General features: G+C 37.6%; 1 protein-coding gene across 5 annotated transcripts in view; it reads left to right on the top strand.

Annotated features, from left to right (window-relative positions):
• Window positions 1-21193, top strand: part of LOC310895776 (uncharacterized protein) — a gene marked incomplete at its 5' end in the record, with an annotated part of 669112 nt that overhangs the window by 638681 nt on the left and 9238 nt on the right. The window contains 3 exons of one of the 5 annotated variants that reach the window (XR_014580947.1): window positions 11368-12465; window positions 12715-12783; window positions 13400-16890. Of the gene's footprint in view, window positions 1-11367; window positions 12466-12714; window positions 12784-12871; window positions 16891-21193 lie in introns of those variants that run through there. The other 4 variants (XR_014580948.1, XM_083827416.1, XM_083827417.1 and 1 more) reach the window with 4 other exon arrangements.

Here is a 21193-nt window from a genome sequence, read left to right as displayed (position 1 = left end):
TTTTAAGCTGGAGAAGCAAAGGCTCTGAAAGCATCTAATGACTGTTTTCAACGACCTAATTGTGAATTATAGAGAAGGTGGAGCCAGACTCTGCTCAGAAGTATGTAATGAAAGGACAAAAAACAACTGTCAAGGATGTAAGAGGGAAATTTCTATCCAGCAAAAGGAAAATTCTTTTACAATGGGAATAGTTATCCACAGAACATGGCTATCCAGAGAAGCCATGAAGATTCCATTCTTGGACACACTCAAAACTCAACTTGTCACAGACCTTAAAAACATGATCTTACTTCAAAGGTAGAATGCACAGAGCAGGTGGGATCTCCAGTGGGCCTCTCCAACTTAAGTTTCTGTATGTATACACAAAGAGTGTCACTCTTGAAACCTGAACTTCTTTGGAGTCTAAATAACAGTTAAGTAGGAGTTTTGAGGGTCATAATACTGTTATTTGACTTTTTGACTACTACTCTAAGTCCTCATCCTGACTCTCAGTTAATTTATGCACCTACCCTGGTGCAAAGAACTGCATGGCAAATCAGCAAATGTACTGAGGAACAATCTAAAAGAAATGGATACCCTGATGCATCCACATAATGTGCTCTGTGGGCTTTCTCTCAGGTAAAGCAGGTTGGGCTGTCAGCTTCTTTTCATCAAAAGGCCAGTAATCAGTTTAGAACATCAGACTTTGCCATTTTTCTTTCTCTCTCAAAAATAACTGTCTGATGAAAATTCAGTCTGTTTTAACAGCAATGAAAATATTAGCAGCAATAAAAACTGAAGGCATATATTGGATCTTGACAGGTAAGTGAAGGAAGCAAAATGATTTGAAATAATTTTGTTTTCAAAGGTAATTCAGTGCAGAATGTGATTGGGGATCACAGTCTATTGTCTGAGGTTAGTATTTGTTCCTTAAGGTATTTCAATTCACTGCTGAAATGCTATGAAATGGAACAACTGTCAAACTACCTTAGCTTTAAGGCCCACATTGCTACTCCTGACACCCTTGCCCCAAGGCCCTGAACCTGTTAAGTTCTTGTTCAACAAGGACAGCAAGTGGGAGGGGAAGCTGTACATGAACACAAGTAAGATTAAGTGCTAGATTTATTTCTCCTCACAGAATGGAAGTGAAATGTCAGTTTTCCACAAAACTGCTTTCTTATTTGCAAGAATGGGATGAAAGGAAGGGCTATTGTTCACCCAAATAATGTCAGGTCTGACAAATTAGTGTGCCAAATCTGCAGCCAACTTATGCTGATTTACACCCACTAAGGGTCTGGCCCAATTGTTGAAATGCAAAACTCAGCTCAGTAATGAGACATTTACTCATGTGGTCTTGTTAGCCCTACTATAACTCTTCAGCAATCAACTGTTGGCTGCATAGTTCAGGCTGCTTTGCAACCTCTGTCCTGTTTTTTCCCACTGTGGCCTGAGTCATTTTCACAGGCAAATCTGCTGGTCTATGGGTGACGTTTGAACCTATTTTTTAGGGGTTTTGTTTGTATGTTTGTTTGTTTTTCCCAACTAATCAAATTCAGAGCTGGTATAACTGGATCCAGTTTCAATGGAGCCCTTAACTTGAAATGATTTAGTGTTATGCAGCAAGACGCACTTACAATGTTTGCTGATAGGTGTAGATTTTGAGAGACATTCATTTATCTTAAAATAGTGCCCAAAGGAACACTGTATATTGACAGTACCCAAAGAAAGATGTTGTAGTGACCTCTATGGGGTTTCTACTGTTTTCCCAGGGGAAGCTCAGGCTCCTAACTTGAGAACTCAATTTGCTGTAAGCACCTGTTTATATACAACCCACAGTGTGTATACCTCACAAACTCTGATTGAGGTAAAGAATCAGTTCATAGCATCTGTACCAGGAAGGACATTGACTGAATATTCATGAAGATTCATACAAATAACTGCAGCAAAGATATTCAGATATTAATGCCTACGAAAGCTAGGTTGCACAGAAAATAAATAAGAAAAGAAGATGGAATAATTTTATAAATCTTACATGTCAGGAAAAAGAGATTAATCTTGAGATTGGATATAAGGACAATTGTGCAGTTAATTAGGCATGGAAAACATATCACTAAATTAGAATATAACAATTTTATCGAATTTGCTGGTTTGCATCCAAGTGTATTGAAACAAAAGTCCAGGAAAATTACAAATGAACCAGAGGCCTTTCTTTCCCTGAAGTGAATTAACATCAACACTGGGCCTTTTTAAGAGCATTTTTTATATAGAAAGGCATGTTCCTTCACAGCAGTGCTTCAGTGGGGTAGAGGAAATAGCTAAAGGCTCATTTGATGGTAATTTGTCAATAGAAACTCCAGTTTTTCGCCTATCTGTTGAAGTTTTCTCAGCGGTGATAGAAAATCAATGTACTTCCTGGAAGACAGGATTTCACTTCACAACTTTGAAAACAAACAAACAAACAAACAAAACACAACAACAACAACAACAACAAAGCATATTTATAAGGGAAGAAGAACAATCTGTTTTGAGATGTTCACAGCTAAGCACATTCAGTGATTTACCTTAGTTGGACTCTCTCCCTGCAATTTCATTTTACGTCACATTCTAGGTTAAAGGTGCACTTCTGTGTCTTGGCAGATCTGGAGCATTTTCTGGTATTGCTCTTTCCTTCCTCCTCATAAGAAATACTGGTAGAACCAGAAGGCATGTAACCATGCATAGAGGGGAAGGAGGTGTAAGAAGGGGAGGATGGGATTAAGAACGAAGGAAAGAAGAAGGGAAGGAAGGAAGAAAAAGGGAAGGAAGACAGCAAGCCTTGTCTTCCTTTCTCTGACATAGGGGAGGAGGCTGCAGCAATACTGCACCTCAGCCTGAGTTCGTTGGCACTGCAGTCCATCTCTCTCACCCTAGGGCTTTAGTATAGCTCAGACCATGTCCACTAGAACAGAAAGTCCAAAAAGTTGAGGCACTTCTGGATAATTTAGGACATTTCTTACATTTCAGCATTGTCGAAGAGAAATATCAAAGCCTATATGATCCCCCTTTGTATCTGCAGTGGTGTGGCTGGACTGACTCTCCAAGGGGCAAGTGCAGAATTTATTTTAAAAGAAAACACCTTCTTTCTATTTTTACTCTTGTACATCTCTAATAAATACATAAATAAATAGATAAATAACAATAATAACATCATGATTTTATTTTTTTATTTTATTTTATTTTTATTTTATTTTATTTTATTTTATTTTATTTTATTTTATTTTATTTTATTTTACTTATATTTACTGTGGCACTACTTACTTCTAAAGGAACTTTTCTGTAGTAATTCAAGGACAAATCCTTCCCTACTGGGTCTGATTGAAGTTTGGGCTCTCCATTTCTCTCAAAGAAACTATAAATTATTCAAGAAGATATAACAGGTATCTTTGTTTCATTGGCAAGTGGGGATGATATCTTCAGTAACAATTCTCTGATTTGGGGAGCACTATCATTTTATAATTCCTGCCTCCTGAGGCAAAGAGGAAGAGTGAATTGAGTAGCATGGCTTTTCTTATAAATGTTGGAGTCAGCTACATAGAAATATCCAGAAAAATGAAATTACCATTTCACCACCAGCAAAAAAGCACAATGTGTGTGGGTTTGGTGATGTGCTCCAGTGCAGTGTGAAATGAAAATGAGACCATTTTCTCTACAATTTTGCTTTCAAGATAATATGAAAAAGACACATCTAATGATTTCCTATACTCACATAGTAAGGATGCTTACAGAAAAGCAAGACAAGTAGATTCAGCACTGACAGTCTTCTATTTCTCAAATCAAAGTCCTGAAACCTGGGATATTTAGCACTTTGTGACAGCTTTCTCTATGTCTTTTCACCTACTCCTTTTCAAAAAAAATATGCCTTGAACTTAAGAATATTTCATCAGGACTGGTGTATAGCTAGATAATGTTATAGTTTGGCCAAAAAAGAAAGGGGGGTGGGGGGGGAAGGGGGGGGATGGGAGTGAGGTGGGGAGCTTCATCCAAATGTATGCAATAATCTCTACTTCAGAAGGTGCATTCATTTTGAATCACTGCTCTGCAGTAATTAATTTCCACTTGATTTTTCAGCAATGCCATAATACCATGTATTTTCTTACAGACATGGCTAACCTTGCATTGTGGTTTAGCCTTGGCAAGCAGCTAAAGCAAAAGCCATAAGTGCAAGCAAAACAAAGCAAGGAACTCATTCTCTACTTCCCATCGGCAGGCAAGTGTTCAGCCACTTCCAAGAAAGCAGTGCTCATCATCCACAAAGGTTTCTTAAATAAAAGGTTTAAGTGACCTGAGCTGGATCCTTCTTACAAATAAATAGCTACTTTTTTAATTGTGTACTCCAAATAGGTTTCACCTTCACCTTTTGGGAAAATAAAACAAACAAACAAACAAAAACAAAAACAAAAACAAAAAAAAAGTGTGGGGTCCTTATTTTTCAGGTGAATCAGGCGAATTTTTCAGATATTACCATCCATTGGTTAGTTCTTTTTATGCCTTTAAAAATTAAATTGAAGAGCCCTTTGTTTCCTGATATTTTTGTTAGCAATACACACTGATGAAATTCTTAAGCATATTTTAGATAAACTAAGAAGTCTGTGCTTTTAAGTAGTCTGCTGTCTTAGGGGATTTTCTAACCCCCTTGAATATATAGGTGGAGTTCTTTATTTTTATTTTTTTCTGAATTCTCTCAAACTTTTCAATATCATTTCCAAATTATGGATACCAGAACTGGTCATGCTATCATGCTAACTACTATACAGAAAAAGAAAAAAACAAACAAAAAAACACCCTAACAACAACAAGAACAAATAGAAAAAATGATCTGGCTCATTTCTGTGTCTGTTGCATTCAGAGGTTTTGCTATCTTCTTTTCCTGTGTTTTTGTGGAGAAGGCTGATGCTGGGCTTCTTGCCCAATATGAATAAGTCTTTTCAGAGCCATTGCTTTTAAGGGGGGAAACTATTCCTTCAGGCTGCATGACACACAACTTTTTTCTTGGATGTCTAATATTTCATTAGGCTGTATAAGAGTAATTAAATTGGTATTGTACTTTAGTATTAACATTTATTTTTATCTTTCCTACACCTTTCTTTGAGTCATCCACTAATTTTATCATCGGTAGTTTCACTCTTACTTCAGATGATCAACGTTAATATTGTTTAGGCAGAAAAAGTCAGTGTATGGACACTGGAAGTGAGGTCAGGTGACATGGGAGAGATGCTGTTGTGTAGTGAGATAATTTGTGCAGCCAAAGCACAATTACAATTGAAGCTGTCTAGTACTGTGGGATACAATAAAAAGGGCTTTTTAAAATATGTTGACAGCAAAAGGAGGAGCTGAGATAACATTGGTCTATCACTTGAGAAGGATGGTCACCTTAAAAATTGGGAAGTAAACAAAGCAGAGATATTTAATGCCTTCTTAGCCTCTGTCTTCAGCAACATGATGGGCTCTGGGACCCCTGGAGCCCTGAGTTGGAGGGCCCAGACTGCAGGAATTATAAACTCCCAGCCAACTCCAAACTTCTGCAGGATTTGCTGCTCCAGCTGGATGCATCTAAGTTTACAGAGCCCAATGGGATTCATACCTGGGTACCCAAAGAGCTGGCTGATGTCATCATGAGACTTTTCTCAATCATTTGTCAATGGTCTTGGGAATCTGGAAACATCCCAGTTGACTGGAAGCTGGCAAATGTTGTCCCAGTTTTCAAGAAGTGCAAGAAAGAAGACCCTGGTAATTACAGTCCTGTCAGTCTCACTTCAGTGACTGGTAAAATTATGGAGAAAATTATTCTGGGAGTTACTGAAAAACACCTGAAGGACAACGCATTCATTGGCCACAGCCAGCGTGAGTTCATGAGGGAAAAGTCCTGTTTAATGAACCTAATTTCCTTTTCTGACAAGGTTATCCACCTAGTTGACCAGGGGAAGATAGTTGATGCGTTCATTTCAGATTTCAACAAAGCTTTTAATACTGTTTCTCACTGTACCCTTTTGGAAAAAATGTCAAGCATGCAGCTAGGCAAATGCAAAATACAATGGGTGTATATCCCAGATATATGTACAGACCAGGGAATGAGAGGTTGGAGAGCAGCCCCACAGAAAATGATATGGGATATTTGGTCAACAGCAAGATGAATATGAGCCAGCAGTGTACCCTGGCATCCAAAAGGGCCAACTGTATCCTGGCGAGCATCAAGCACTGCATTGGTAGCCAACTGAGGAAAGGGATTGTCCCACTCTGCTCTGCGCTGATGCAACCTTACCTTGAGTACTGTGTGCAGTTTGGGGCACCACAGTATAAAAAGAACATGAAACTGTTAGAGAGTGTTCAGAGGAGGACTACAAATATGGTGAAGGGTCTAGAGGACGAGACGTATGAGTAGTGGCTAAGGTCACTTTTTTTGTTCGGCCTACAGAAGAGGAGACAGGAGAGCGCTCATCATGATTTATATAACTTTCTCACAAGGGGAATGGAGGGGGAGGCACTGATCTCTTCTCTTTGGTAATCAGTGACAGGACCCAAGGAAATGGCATGAAGGTGCATCAGAGTACATTGAGATTGGGTATTAGTAAAAGGTTCTTCTTTGAAAGGGTGGTTGGGCACTGGAGCAGGTTCCCCGGGGTAATGGTCGTGGCACTGAGCCTGCTGGAGTTCAAGAAGTATTTGGACAACGCTCTCAGACGTAAAGTTTGCTTTTGAGGTGGTCCTGTGTGGAGCCAGGTGTTGGACTCGATGGTCTTTGTAGGTCCCTTCCAACTTGGGATATTCTGATTCTACGATTCTATGATTGTATGAATAGAGTATGATCCAATTTTTGATCTTTACAGAATCCTGCTAACATAAAACTCAACCTGACCTGAATGTTGACTTATTAAAATGTCAGATAGATATACTTCACCCTTTAAATACACATATTGTGATCTGTATGCTGATATTTTCAAGTTGAAATATCACGTTTTGTTAAGTGAAATGTCTATGTGTACTATATTAAAGCAGATATCTTTACCAATACAGTTTGCTATCAGAGTAAGATTTGACAGAGAGGGAGTAAATAATTTATTTGCTTGTGTTTTTTGGATTATGGTAGGGCTAAAATATCTGAAAATTCATAAAATTAGTCTTTACTCTTTCTTGACTGAAAACGTGCAGTTTTATCAGCACCTCCATTAAACTTCTCCTATAGAACTCCCAATTATCATTCATATTCTTAATTACAATTTTAACTTTACTCTTAGCTATAATCTGAAGTTTAGTTCCTTGGGGTAAACCATTCTTCTTGTAATTTTAGATCATCCTTTGTTCAGCACACATTAAAAAAATAAGATCTTGATCACTGATTCCTAGTCAACTTCCTCTAGTCTAGTGAACCTATCTTTATCAATGATAATGAAATCCCCAAAAAATCATCATTAAGATTACTTTAGTTACACAGATGAAGAATGAGACTAAATGATTGACTCAAGACTATTCAGAAACTCTTTTTTCAAAGACAGTGTAGCACAAAGCTTCTCAATCTTAAATTAGTGCCTTCAACAAAAGATCATCCTGTCAAACATAATATTGGCCCCACATCTATCTGAACCCCCACCTGTTTCCAAATATGAACAGATGGCAGATAGAAATTTTTCATGTGCAATTTTATTCCCCAGGTGGTATGGCTTTAAAAAGTTCTAAAAAAGAATTCCACAATAATTGCAAGATCATGCTGGAGTACACCAAACACTCACAATGTAAATCCCTTTACAAGATACCTTTCTTTTTTTTTTCTTAGTCAGCAGGTACATTATCACAAAATACTATGGAAATTTTAATTAGTGATTGAAATGACAGAGCAAGCACTTAATTGCTCATTAATATTTTATTTATTACAACTTCATGAAACATCAAATTGCATTTAAATGAGGCATACACGATAACATGCACAATGATGTACTTTGTGATAACATATTGATAAACATATTTCTGTAAATGCCATTACTACTTTGAGTGTTGGTTCTGGAGCACAGGGTTTGAACATGCCATGACCTCTTAATTTTTGCAAGCCAAAATAAGTTTTATATTTCAGTAGTTTGGTATGTAAAAAGGATGAGGACATACCAGGAATCTTGTGGGAGACATTATATTCAAAGTTAGCAATTTTGAGCAAACTCTGACTGCCATAGTGGGCCTTGTGCTAATGCTCAAGATACCTGTTGGTTAACATGAATGTCTGCTGTTTAACTTCAGATACGTAACAATAAACAGGAGCATGCTGGAAGGCTCTAGATATGAACTGTTCCTAGACACATGTAGGTAGTTATGTTCTGGTTGGTATTAAAAAAAGAGTCCTGTTAAAACAAACATATGGTTTTATTTCTTATACGAGATATAAGGAGTCACAGTAGTAATCTCTCTGTTGATAGGGACTGCTGAGCATTAAAAAAACTTTATTTTAGTTATGAACCACGTTTCTAGCAGGTCTCTGCTGCAGAGCAGAAACAGTCAACTTTGCAAGGAACAACTGCGTGCAGATGTTATGGCTATCATGTTGGCCATCAAACTAGAGTTTTGAAACACTGGTCAGTACAACCTCCTATAAAGTGGGGGAAAAAGCTGGAACAGGTGAATTCTATGTGGTGGCTTGTGCTATACTACAAGCAGTAGTGAGAGTTGATATTCTAGAAAGCATCTAAACTTTTTGCTTTTATGAAAGAGATAATGCAGTTGTTACTAGTGCTCAAGACTGGTGTGACTTATTTAGCATCTTGTCTATCTTGACATAGATAAACCTCATATATAGTGTTTTAAATATGTGAAATAGAAATGGAAGGTTATATTAAGAACAGAAGAAATTGTTGGGAAATGAACCAGTCCCCTTAAATGAAGTATTTTACCTCCACAAGTAGTCAGTAGAAAGCACTAAAGTGTCTCTGACAGCCTGCTTAGCATTATCCAGTTTCACTAAATTAAGTCCCTCAACAGAAAAGACTTGGGAATATAGTCTGCAGAGCATTTGAGCAAACTGTGATGAACTCAAGCCAGTGTCACAGTGAGAACACACTGCAGGTCAGGATGCAGAAATAACTGTAAGATAATAGAGGAAGTAAAAAGTAGAATGCTCAGGAAAAAAAAAAAAAAAGGCAAGGCAAGGCAAGGCAAGGCAAGGCAAAGGCAAGGCAAGGCAAGGCAAGGCAAGGCAAGGCAAGGCAAGGCAAGGCAAGGCAAGGAAAGGAAAGGAATAAAATAGTTCAAAAAAGAAGGAAAAAAAAAAAAACAGACCATCAATCAAACAAATGTTTTTCCAACCCCCAAGCACATTGAGAACTGTTTTATTTTTTTTTTTTTTTCTGGCATTTTGTCCACCCTAGACATTGCAGAAACATACAGTGATTTTTTTAAATGTAATGCAGGGCTTGTTTCAATTGTTATTTATTATACCTTATTTGTATTTTGATATCATTAATAACATACATATAAAATATGCATTTATAAATTTCTATATTGGGAACTCACCTGGGCTATAGGTAATGCATTACTTTGCGCTGAAAAATAACTACATAAAATCCTATTAGGGACTGCCCTAACCACTAGGATAAATATTCATTTCCACACTTGCTTTCTCTCCTTATCAGAATACAAAAATATCTGTAAATTGAATTTAAGAAAGTAATATAAATAAATTAAATTGATTAAGATTAAAAGAAATATATATATCTTCTTCATAAAACACTTTCTGTGATGGGATCTACTATCCTGGATCTGGGCATAATGTCTTTAGGAAGTGCTCTAAATTCTATGTTCTTTAAGCACTCCCACTCCTTCTCTCTTTATTTACTTCTTTCTATATCTTCTACAGAAAACCTTCTCTCTAGTGCTCGGTATGTTATAAGTCTTCTGGCACTTTTAAAGATAACATCCTGGTTGAAGTCTAATTATCAATACAGACAAATATTTAGTTTGTGACTGTATCTTGGCATGAAGATCCTCAGCTTTGTCAAGATTTGTCAAGAGGCAGTTCTGGCCACATGCTGCAGCTGAGAGTGAGACACAGGTCAGGGACATCAGTCTAGCTAGCACCAGCAGAAGCTAAATAAAGATTATTTTCTTTCCCCTCCACTCCAATTATTTAATGTCCACAAGCTGGGATTTAAAATGATGTATTTTAGGAGTCAATGGGAGATCTGGATTAGGTTTGGAGGATCATTTCAGCAGGCAGTTTGGGACCATGGTATCATAGGATAGATAATTCAGGCTGGAAGAGACTTCAGAAGTCTCTAGCCCCAAATTTGCAAAGACAGCTGTGGCATCAGAACAGGTTACACAGGTCTTTATCCAGTTTGGTTTTGAAAGACATATGGTATTTAAATGCTAACTGATTTTTTTTCTTCCTTTTTTTTTTTTGTTTTTATGTTCAAATTCCTCTCTTTGATTCAGACTCCATCATATGCAGTGTTGCCTACTGTTGTAGTTTAACCCTGGCAAGCAGCTAAGGACCACACAGCCACTCACTCTCACCAGCATTTTGTGCATCCCCAGGCTCCTTGCTGGCAGGGCAGTACAAGAAGTAGGAAAGTCCTCAGCTCTGTTTAAGCACTGCTCTGCAACAACTAAAACATAGTTTTAGTGTTATCACGACTGTTTTAATCAAAAATCCCAAATGCAACATCATTCAAGCCTTTAGGAAGAAAATTACCTTATCCCAGCCAAACACGACACCTACAAAAATACTTGAGTCAGACACAAGTTTGTTATGTGCAGACTCTGAAACAGCCAGATGTGAGATGTAAATCATCCTATTGCTGTACAGTAGTATTAGCTCAGGTCTGAGCATCACTCCAGACTTTTAACCTCTCTACAATCTCTCCTCTGTGCACAAAATTCAGCGTTGTTGTTCCCCATATACTGTTGAGTAAGATCAAGTATGCTGCCTCATATCTGGGCAGCAAGCCGGCTGGACTAATTAGCAGAGCTTTAAACTAGATTCAGCAGGGGAAGGGAATGAGTGACAGAGAAGAACCAGGAAACACTGACACTTTAGGAACCAATAGGTGACCAATCTGTGACTTGTCTCAAAGGAATTACGGAGGGCTTCTCTAAAAAGGTGATGCAGCTGGTAGCCCAGCTGAAGTGCCTCTACACCAATGCATGCAGCTTGGGAAACAAGAAGAAAGAGTTGGAAACTACAGTGCAATTAGAAAACTATGATTTAATTGCTATCATGGAAATGTGGTAGGACAAATCACACAACTGGAATACTGCAATAAGCTATAAAGCAATATATAAGCAAAATATAAGCAATATATTAGCAAAATATAAGCAATATACACGGGCAATAAGCTTTTCAGAAGAGATAGGCAGGGAAGGTAGGGGGAAGATGTTGCCCTCTATGTTAAGAAATTGATAGATTGCCAAGAGCTGCTCAGAGGAACAACCATGAACAAGTTGAGAGCTTGTGGGTAAAAGTTAAGGACTGGACCAATAAAGGACACCTTGTGGCTGGGGTTTACTATAGACCAGCTGATCAAGGGGAGCATGTTAACGAGTCCTTCTTGCCTCAGCTATAAGAAGCACTAGCAGGCTCACATACTGATAGGGGATTTCAGCCACCTAGGTGCCTGCTGGGAAAACAACACAGCAGGCTGTAAGCAATCCAGGAGACTCCTAGGGAGTATCGAAGATAACTTCCTTGTCCAGGTGTTAGAAAAACCAAGCAGAGGAGAAGCACTACTGGATGTGGTGCTCACCAGTGCAGATAAACTCATTAAAGAGGTTAAGATTGGAGGCAGTCTGGGCAGCAGTGACTACGTTCCAGTAGAAAACAAGCCATTCTATGAATCTATGATATCAATTCATTGCATGGAACCTGTTCTGAGTTAGAGAATAATTAGAAAAAGACATGAGACCAATGCAGCAGAGAGCATCTGCAGTGTTGTCTCTCTCCTCAGCCTTCTAGAAATACTTCAAGCTGCCTTGAATTTGTCTTATCCTATGATGTTGAGTACCTTCTGCTTGGAGAAAAATCTTTCAAAACCTGGGCAATCCCACCATATCAGGTCATATCTACACTACCAGTATCATTTCAAAATTCATTCAAAAAATGGGTATTATGCTTATTTATTTCTGAGAGTCAGAAATTGTCTGTATTCTGTAAATAACAAGCCTTGCTGATTCAAAGATAGACTGCACAATTCTGTTTCAAGAAGTAGAATATCTTCTGGGTTCGTCTTATTCCAGATCATGACCAGACAAATCTACTGTTTATCATTGATAGGATGTTCCCCTCTGTTTCTCCCTGTGACTGGTCAAGAATGAATCCAGCACCTCCAGCTCATGATTTACATTTAGGAAAGGCAAACAGAGACAAACAGGAAGGAAAAAATATGAATGTAATATATCCTGGATAATAAGGTATCTGTTTGTGAAGCAGCAGTGTCAAGAAAAAAATGAGACATTTTAAGATTCAGCACACAGGTAAAAGAAAATCTCTAAATACAGTTACACATCTTGGTTGATTTTAAACATTTTTGAGTTACTTAGGAGAGTTTTCCTCATTTAATCAAAGAAATTAAATAAAATCTCTGTAAATCTTTTTTTTTTTTAATAATTTCCTTGTTTTTGTGTTTGTGGGTATGTTTATTTATTCACCTTCAGTACACTGAATTTATATAATACAGATGTACCTTTAAATATGTAATTACTTTTCTTTGCCTACTGCTGCAGAGCTTTCCTTGGGGGAAAGGTATCAGAAGAACAGTTATCTGCACCTCGGATGAAGTGGAAAATTTAGTTGTAAGTGGCATTTACTGCTCTCTTCAGTAGCAATAATCCAACCATTGAAACGTTACTAAGATTGCTTCTTTTGACCCTTTTTAACAAGATCACAGCTTTCAGCATTTCAAGTACCCTTATCAACCAGACCCAGCAGTGGCTTCAGGAAAGGCATTACCGGATCCAGGAAGCTTTAAGGTGTCAGAGGGAGTCAATCAGCCCCACTACTAAGCAATTCTTATAAAAAATCCTTTGCTCTTTACTTTGTGTGATTGTTCCCTTCCTCATTGACGTGGGGGCTGTAAGGTTGGTGGAAGAAAGAACCTTGTGAGCAATGTACAAGCTTTTTCTCAACATAAGTGACTTTTATGAAACCTCAGCTTATTAAGGCAGCTACTAAAGTGTGTACATTGGAAGTGATGTGATTGAAAAGCCTTCAGAGATGAGGTCTGCAAAACACTAAGCAACCTTTAAGGCTGTCAGAGTAGAAATCAGCATGTCCCATCAGCATGGTCTGTATGAAGTTTATATTGTGGCACAAAAGTCACAGAAAATTTCCTCTCTCTTCCCACCTCCTTAATTGCAGAATGTTCCTATGTTCAAGGGAAATATACATTGATATTGTGATTTACAACAGCAGGTGAAGGCACTCCACGATAGAAGATAACGTTTCTCAGCATTGAAAGTTAGAGGTCGACGAAGAAGTAGGTGTTGAACACAATTAATGCTTTGGGATAATTTAACAACGTTTTCAAAGTTCAAAATCACAGAGGCTTTTGGACTTCTAAAGCTGGTGAGAACTAGAAAGAGGACTTGGGGAAATTTAACTTGAATATTCTGTTCTTTGAAGATATCAAAGGAACTCCAAACTCTTGTTTGGTCTGTCGGGAAAAGAAAGGAAGCATAAGGGTTATATTCATGTCTTCGTGTTTTTCCATGGATCACTACTGTATTTGTATCTGTACTGTATATCTTGCAACTTTTACATGGGTTAACTGATCTTTGATTCCATTACAAAATATTTCAAGATCCATAACCAAAAAATGCTGGATAAAAAATAATTATTCTAATCACACTAGTATGGTAATTGCTGATCATTGAATTGTTGATTACATAGAAATGTACAATAATTTATTATTTTTATTATTATTATTATTTTAAATCTAAACAAGTAATGCTAAGGAAAATCAAATCTCACAAGTTTTCTCATATCATGCATAGTCTATTCAAATTCAATTGTATATTTCATCTAAATAATGAAAACTCACATAAGTAAGTTATATAGCATCCAAAATTATTATTATTGAAGTTTATTAAAAAATGCAATATTTTTCATATGTTCTCTATCCTTCGAAGATTTTTAATAAAGTTGAGAATGACATTCTACAGAACTGTCAAGCAGTATTCAATGGATTTGATGCAGAAATCACAGAATCACAGAATGGTTGAGGTTGAAAGGGACCTCTGGAAATCATCTAGTCCACTCTCTCTGCCAAGCAGGGTCACCTAGAGCACATTGCACAGGATGGCATCCAGGCGGGTTTTGAATATCTCCAGAGAAGGAGACTCCACAACCTCTCTGGGCAACCAGTCCCAGTGCTCTGTCACCCTCAAAGTAAAGAAATGCCCTCTCATATTCAGCTGGAACTTCCTGTGCTTCAGTTTGTGCCCGTTGCCTCTTGTCCTGGGCACAACCGAAAAGAGTCTGGCATCATCTTCTTCGCTCTCCCTTCAGATATTTATACACATTGATGAGATCCCCATCAGTCCTTTATTCTCCAAGCTAAACAGGCCCGGGTCTCTCAGCCTCTCCTCATATGATGGATTCTCCAGGACCCTTGTATGACTGACGCTCCAGTCCCTGAATCATCTTAGTAGCCCTTCGCTGCATGCACTCCACTACCTACATGATCATGAAATACAATTGAAAATCATTAAGTATAGTTGAAAAACCTGGAAATGGTAGGTGAAGTCAAGGCCTGCCTAAGCCTACAAGAAACACCGCGGTAGTGAATATGCACTATAAAGATGTACTCCACGTGTCATTAAACCATCTTTGATTCCTGGGACAGAGTGTACATTCTAGAAAGCAGCTTTGCAGAAAAGGAGCTGGGGGTCCTGGTAGACATCAAATTGAACATGAGTCAACAATGTGCTCTTATTACTAAGAAGGCTAATGGTATCCTGGGCTGCATTATGCAAAGTATTGCCAGCAGGCTGAGGGAGGTGATCCCCTCTACTCAGCACTGGTGAGGACACATCTGGAGTACTGTGTCCAGTTCTGGGCTCCCCAGTATAAGAGAGACACGGATATATTGAAGGAAGTCCAGTTCTATGGGCCATCAAGATGATGAAGGGACTGCTGGAGCATCTCTCCTATGAGAGAGGCTCAGACAGTTGGGACTGTTCAACCCGAAGAAGAAAAGGTTCAGGGTGGATCTTATCATTGTCTATAAATATCTGAAGGGAGTTTCAAAAGAAGATGAAGCTAGGCTCTTTTCAGTGGTGCCAGGACAGGAGGCAATGGGCACAAACTAGAATATAGGAGGCTCCCTCTAAACATCAGGAAACACTTTACTGTGCAGGTGATCAAGCGTTGGCACAGGTTGCTCTGAGAGGTTGTGGATTCTCCTACTCTGGAAATATTCAAAGCCATCCGGACGTAGACCTGGGCAACTGAGTCTAGGTTTCCCTGCTTGACCAAGTGTTGACCAGATGACCTTCAGGTCTCAACCATTCTTTGATGCAGTATACCCACAGTTATATCAACTACCTACTGCTATATTAACCAGAGGCAATAATTAAGAAAATTAAGTAATTTTTTTCACACTTTTCTGGAATTCTTTGCTCCTTATTGCCCAACTCTGTCACCAGAACATCTCAAATCCTCTTACCTCAAGAACAGTAAGAGGAATTAATTCTCTATAAATATTTTTGTACAATAAAGCTGAAAAAATATGAGGTGAAAAGAGATGGGGTAAACATCTGAAGTTGGCTGCAACTTCATTTTCATGGGAGATTTATTTTAATAGGGAAAAAAAAAGATTTTTTTTTCAAATGGCTGAAATGGTCAGTTCTCTTTTTTTATCTATATTCTAAAATACAAATTGAGATTTAAAAAAATCTCATATTGAAATATAATATTTATATTTATATTTTATATTTCCATTATTCAGAAAGAAACACCTGTCCAAAACGTGCTTTAAATTTGAAATACTAATTGAAATTAATTTGAATTTACAAATAGTAGAGCCTTTCTATTTGCAAATTTGCAAATAGAAAGGCTCTTAGGCTAAAAATACTTTCCCAGTACTAATCAAAATTTGCTGAGTGAAATTCTGATTCTTTAGAAGTCAATGACCTCTTTTCATTGACTTCACTAACATGAAGAATGAAATCTTATTTATTGCCCCTTTCATTTCCTTTTAGTACACTACTCTGTTTTTCAAAGTTTGCTATTTCTCAGCTTAACAGGAATACTTTCCTTCCTACCATAAAAAAGGTTAAAGGTGTATGCAGCAATGGAGTAATTTTTAGCATATCTAATATGAGATATATTTCATGAAAACTGAAATTAAAGTAAGTTATTTTAACTGGGCATGCTCTAGAAGAGATTTTTTTTGGCTAGGAATAATATTTGTACATTCGTTGTAATTTGGGATTAGTATTTTTTCACCAACACTGTTCTGTAAGGTGAACCTGGTATTGTAAACCTCAATGTTAGAATTGTATATTCCTTTCTATTTTCCTGAATCTATATATAGAGTTTGGGAGTGCTCAGTACAGCAACATTCAAGGGATTTGTTTACACATTCAGTGAAGATCAATATATTTTCAATATGCCTAGAATAGCTTAATGAGTGTCCTGAAAACCTTATGAAAGATGAAAAATTGATTGGATGTGAATTCTTGTTTGAGACCACCTATGAACTCATCGATTTTTGTTGGATGTCAACTTTGCAAAATGCTTCTTAGAAGTTTTCAACTTTGAAACATCTGTGGTGAAATTAAAAGCCCACCTGAGTCAATAAAAAGCTTTGATATCCTTCTGGTGTTGAGAAGTTTCAGCAAGTATGCACATTTTGTAAAAAGTATAACACATTAGTATCTGGAGATCCCTTCCTTCAAAACATGCATTTCTTATTCAATGTTAGCTGAGTTCACAGCAACATTCAAAGAAAGAGAAAAGGGAAGGAACACACTCCAGGCTTCATGTGCAGTAGGGATTAATGCATTTTCTTGGGAAGAGGAATTAGTGAGCCCTACCCAGGCTCTCCTTTACAGAGGAGAGGTTTGACTCTCAACTTGTGCTTTTCAGATGACAGTAATTTTAGGAAGGCCCTCTGAGGGAAGCAAACTTTTAACTTCCAAATAGCTTAGTCCTCTCAAGTTTCATAAACTGATCTTTCTCCTGAAATTAAATAGCAAAACCCTTTTCTAAAAAGAAGAGAAAGGAGAAAGACTGTCGCTTCCTGCTAGATAACAAAGTAAATCTCTGCCTATTCATCAAGTAGTTAAAATAGAAATGGAAAAGCTTAAGTTCTTTCTCTCTTAGGCAAATCAAACCTATTCTTCTTAAGTAAATAACCAAACAATTAGAGTACAAGGTATTTAATTGGAGACTGTTCCAATTTAAGGGGAGATTTTACATTGTAAAAATACATAGACGACTTTAAGAACAGGAAGTTAGTCTTCTCTCCTAAATGACTGCTTTTATGATTGTTGGAGAGTGTCCAGAGGAGGGCAATGAAGATGGTGAAGGGCCTAGAGGGGAAGACATATGAGGAGTGGCTGAGGTCACTGGGCCTGTTCAGCCTGGAGAAGAGGAGGCTGAGGGAGGACCTCATCGCAGTCTACAACTTCCTCGCGAGGGGGAGTGGAGAGGCAGGTGACCTATTCTCCATTATCACCAGTGATAGGACTCACGGGAATGGTGTCAAGCTGACACAGGGGAAGTTTAGGCTAGACATCAGGAAGAGGTTCTTCACCGAGAGGGTGGTTGCACACTGGAACAGGCTCCCCAGTGAAGTAGTCACTGCACCAAGCCTGTCTGAATTTAAGAAGCGATTGGACTGTACACTTAGTCACATGGTCTAAACTTTTGGGTAGACCTGTGCGGTGCCAGGAGTTGGACTTGATGATCCTTATGGGTCCCTTCCAACTCGGGATATTCTATGATTCTATGATTCTATGATCTCCTACGGTCTCATCTGATGAATCTTTATTAACATACAGAAAAAGCTTAAACAACAAGATCTAGGAAAACATGATACCTGAATCATAGAATCATAGAATGGCTCAGGTTGGAAGGGACCTTTAAAGATCATCTAGTTCCAACACCCCTGCCATGGGCAGGGACATCTCCAACAAGACCAGGTTGCTCAAAGCCCCATCCAGCCTGGCCTTGAACACTGCCAGTGACGGGGCATATACAACTTCTTTGGGCAACCCATTCCAGTACCTCACTACCTTCTGAGTAAAGAATTTCTTCCTAATGTCTAATCTAAATCTACCATTTTATTTCATTTCATTTCATTTCATTTTGTTTTATTTTGTTTTATTTTATTTTATTTTATTTTATTTTATTTTATTTTATTTTATTTTATTTTATTTTATTTTATTTTATTTTATTTTATTTATTTTATTTTATTTTATTTTATTTTATTTTATTTATTTTATTTTATTTTATTTTATTTTATTTTATTTTATTTTATTTCTAGTTTAACCCATTACTCTTTCTCCTATTGCTGCACCAGAGAGTCCATCCCCAGCTTTCCTGTAGGCCCCCTTTAGGTACTGGAAGGCTGCTATAAGGTCTTTCTGGAGTCTTGTCTTCTCCAGGCTGACCAACCCCAACTCCCTCAGTCTGTCTTCATCGGAGAAGTGCTCCAGCCCCTTGATCATCTTCATGGCCCTCCTCTAGACTTGTTCTAATACATCTACGTCCTTAAATGGATGACCATTTCTGTATTTGTCCATCCTTTATGAATGTCGTTGCCAATAAATTAGAGAGTCAAATTCATTTTATTTGGTACGTAGCCCAAATTTATACTTTATGTTTAAATGCAGCTCGATACTATGAGAGAAATACCTGAGCATATTCTTTGATCAAATCATCTAGACATTCAAACTGTGATGCTGGAGACTGAGATTCGAAATCTCTGCTTTAAATCAGAATACAGGTTTGTTTCAGTGTTTCATATATTCCACATGTGTATTTTTAATGACTGGTTATTGGGTGAAAGGGAAGAATCCACAATTCCGTCTTGATCAACAAGTGGCCTGCTTCAATTATCTGTTTTCAAAGGATAGTAAATTGTAAGATGCACCAAATTCCTGAGAAGTCAAAAATCCTGCTGTCAGTATCTGCAATTAACTTATTATTATTATTTATTTATTTATTTTTAATGGATTATATTCTTAAAAGCCTTGGCAGGTGGTAACACCAGACTGTAGACCCTGTCCTCTGACAATGCACTAAAATTAGACACTGCAGTATTGACCTTAATTTTCCTCTGAAGCTAGCTCAGAGGTCCTCCTGTAGGTATAGTATCTCTCTTCCATAATTAAATATTCATTTTGGATCTAACACAAAGGCACATGGCAGGTCAAGGTCAGGACGAAGATCAACTGAGAAAAGAAGATAAAAGGAATACGACTATGAGAGTAACCAGATTAAGGCACATCTAAACGTGTCTGCTAAATCTCTAAACTGCTTTTCTTTCCAGGCAACAGAAAAGGGTCTGACACCAAAATCTGGTTTGAAAGGGTTGAAAGGGTTCTGCACACAAATGTAATAGATCTGAAATCATTTAGTCTGATTTATATATAAAGGCATTTGTCTGTAATCATCTGCCATGGAAATGGTCTAAACAGATGTGTCTGTAAGCTGCCTGTGTACATCTGAGCTCTATATAAGGATATTATTCTAATACTTCTGTCAGTGCCCTTACACCTTAATCACTACATTACACCCTTTTGAGCATTACCACTTAGATTCAGTTTGCAGTGAAAGGTTAGTATCTTCTTTCCCAACTGTATCTAGTGAATAAGAAAGCTTAGAAATTCTTTTAGATGGACAAGATTTTAGAAGAAGAATAAAGAATAGGGGTATGTGCTTTTTTCAAGTGAAATATAGGATGTTACAATGACATAATTAAAAACAAAAACAAAACCAAGCAAACAAACAAACAAACAAACAAACAAAACCCTATCACATAGTAAACACTGAATTCATGAAAATCAGGAAGATTTAATTGCTTCAAATTTGAGAACACAGATCCATTGCCATACTAAAAGGCCTGAATTATTCATTTTTGCATTAATCATTGTATTTTCAGCTTTATTTGTGTTCAATAAAATGGGGAAGAAACCAGGGGGAACTTAAAAAATAATGATAAAATGCCATGATTTGATTAAAACATATTCACCGGGTCTTCAAATGGAGTCATTTATTTCCAAGCGGTTGCTTTCCTTAGCCGGTATACATTTAAAAGCTATCTTCATTTCCTACTGCTACTAATAGAATCCTTCCTATTTCATCCACATTTCACACAACTTGTTGCTGCACTTCCTTAAAAATGAGCAAAGCATGAAGTTCTGTTCCCTAACACTCTGCTTCCCAACGGGATCTCCTTTGAGCACATCAGCTCTATAAAAATGATTAGTAATGCTTGGTTAGTTTGTGCAGCACTTACTCAGAGAAAAAAGAGAAATCCAGTCTTCCTCATTGTTGCCTGGGTGTATCAAACCCAGTGAATTCATTTGCTTTCCATCTGCATCACGGGTTTCATTTTCAAGCAAAGGGAACATTTCAAATTGGGTACAAAATATGTAGGTTCGGTTGTGGATGTGGTCATCTTTGATTTAGTATCTTTTTTGCTGTTGTTGTTTTCCCTTTCCATCTACCTTTCCCAGTCTGTTTAGAAAGAAATAGCTGCTGTTGTGTGATTTTCTCACTGATAAGAAGAAAAAGCTGAAAGGGAAAAGTAAATCATATAATCCCACCTAAGTCTGAAGCGAGCTGCAACTGCTGATCAACAAGCGAAAAGAGGTGTGATTGTCCAACGGGGCAAATTCTTCCTCTCTTGCTCATGTTATATAGCATATAAATCCAAATCCAGATTCATTTACTGCACTACTATACAACACAAGTGTATTTAACTGAGGCAAGTGGTGAGGGTACTTTTGTCTCCACCCTTTACTGACAGCGCTGTTTGAGTACAGTACATAAACTCCAGGTCACACAGTGTGTATATGACTGTAGGTGTAGACATAAACCTGCATCTCCTTGTCGTCCTATTTTGTAGCCATTTAAGCCTCATATAGGTTAAGAACAAACAAACAAAAAAAAAAAAACTATATTAAACCCTTATCTGTTATTAAGTGGTATACCTTCAGCAAAGGTATAGCAGCAGTGCCAGTTCTAATA

Source organism: Anser anser (assembly GCF_964211835.1).
Source record: "Anser anser genome assembly, chromosome: 2".
NCBI lineage: Eukaryota > Metazoa > Chordata > Aves > Anseriformes > Anatidae > Anser > Anser anser.
The sequence above is the reverse complement of the archived record's forward strand: the minus strand, read 5'-3'. Positions and strand labels throughout refer to the sequence as shown.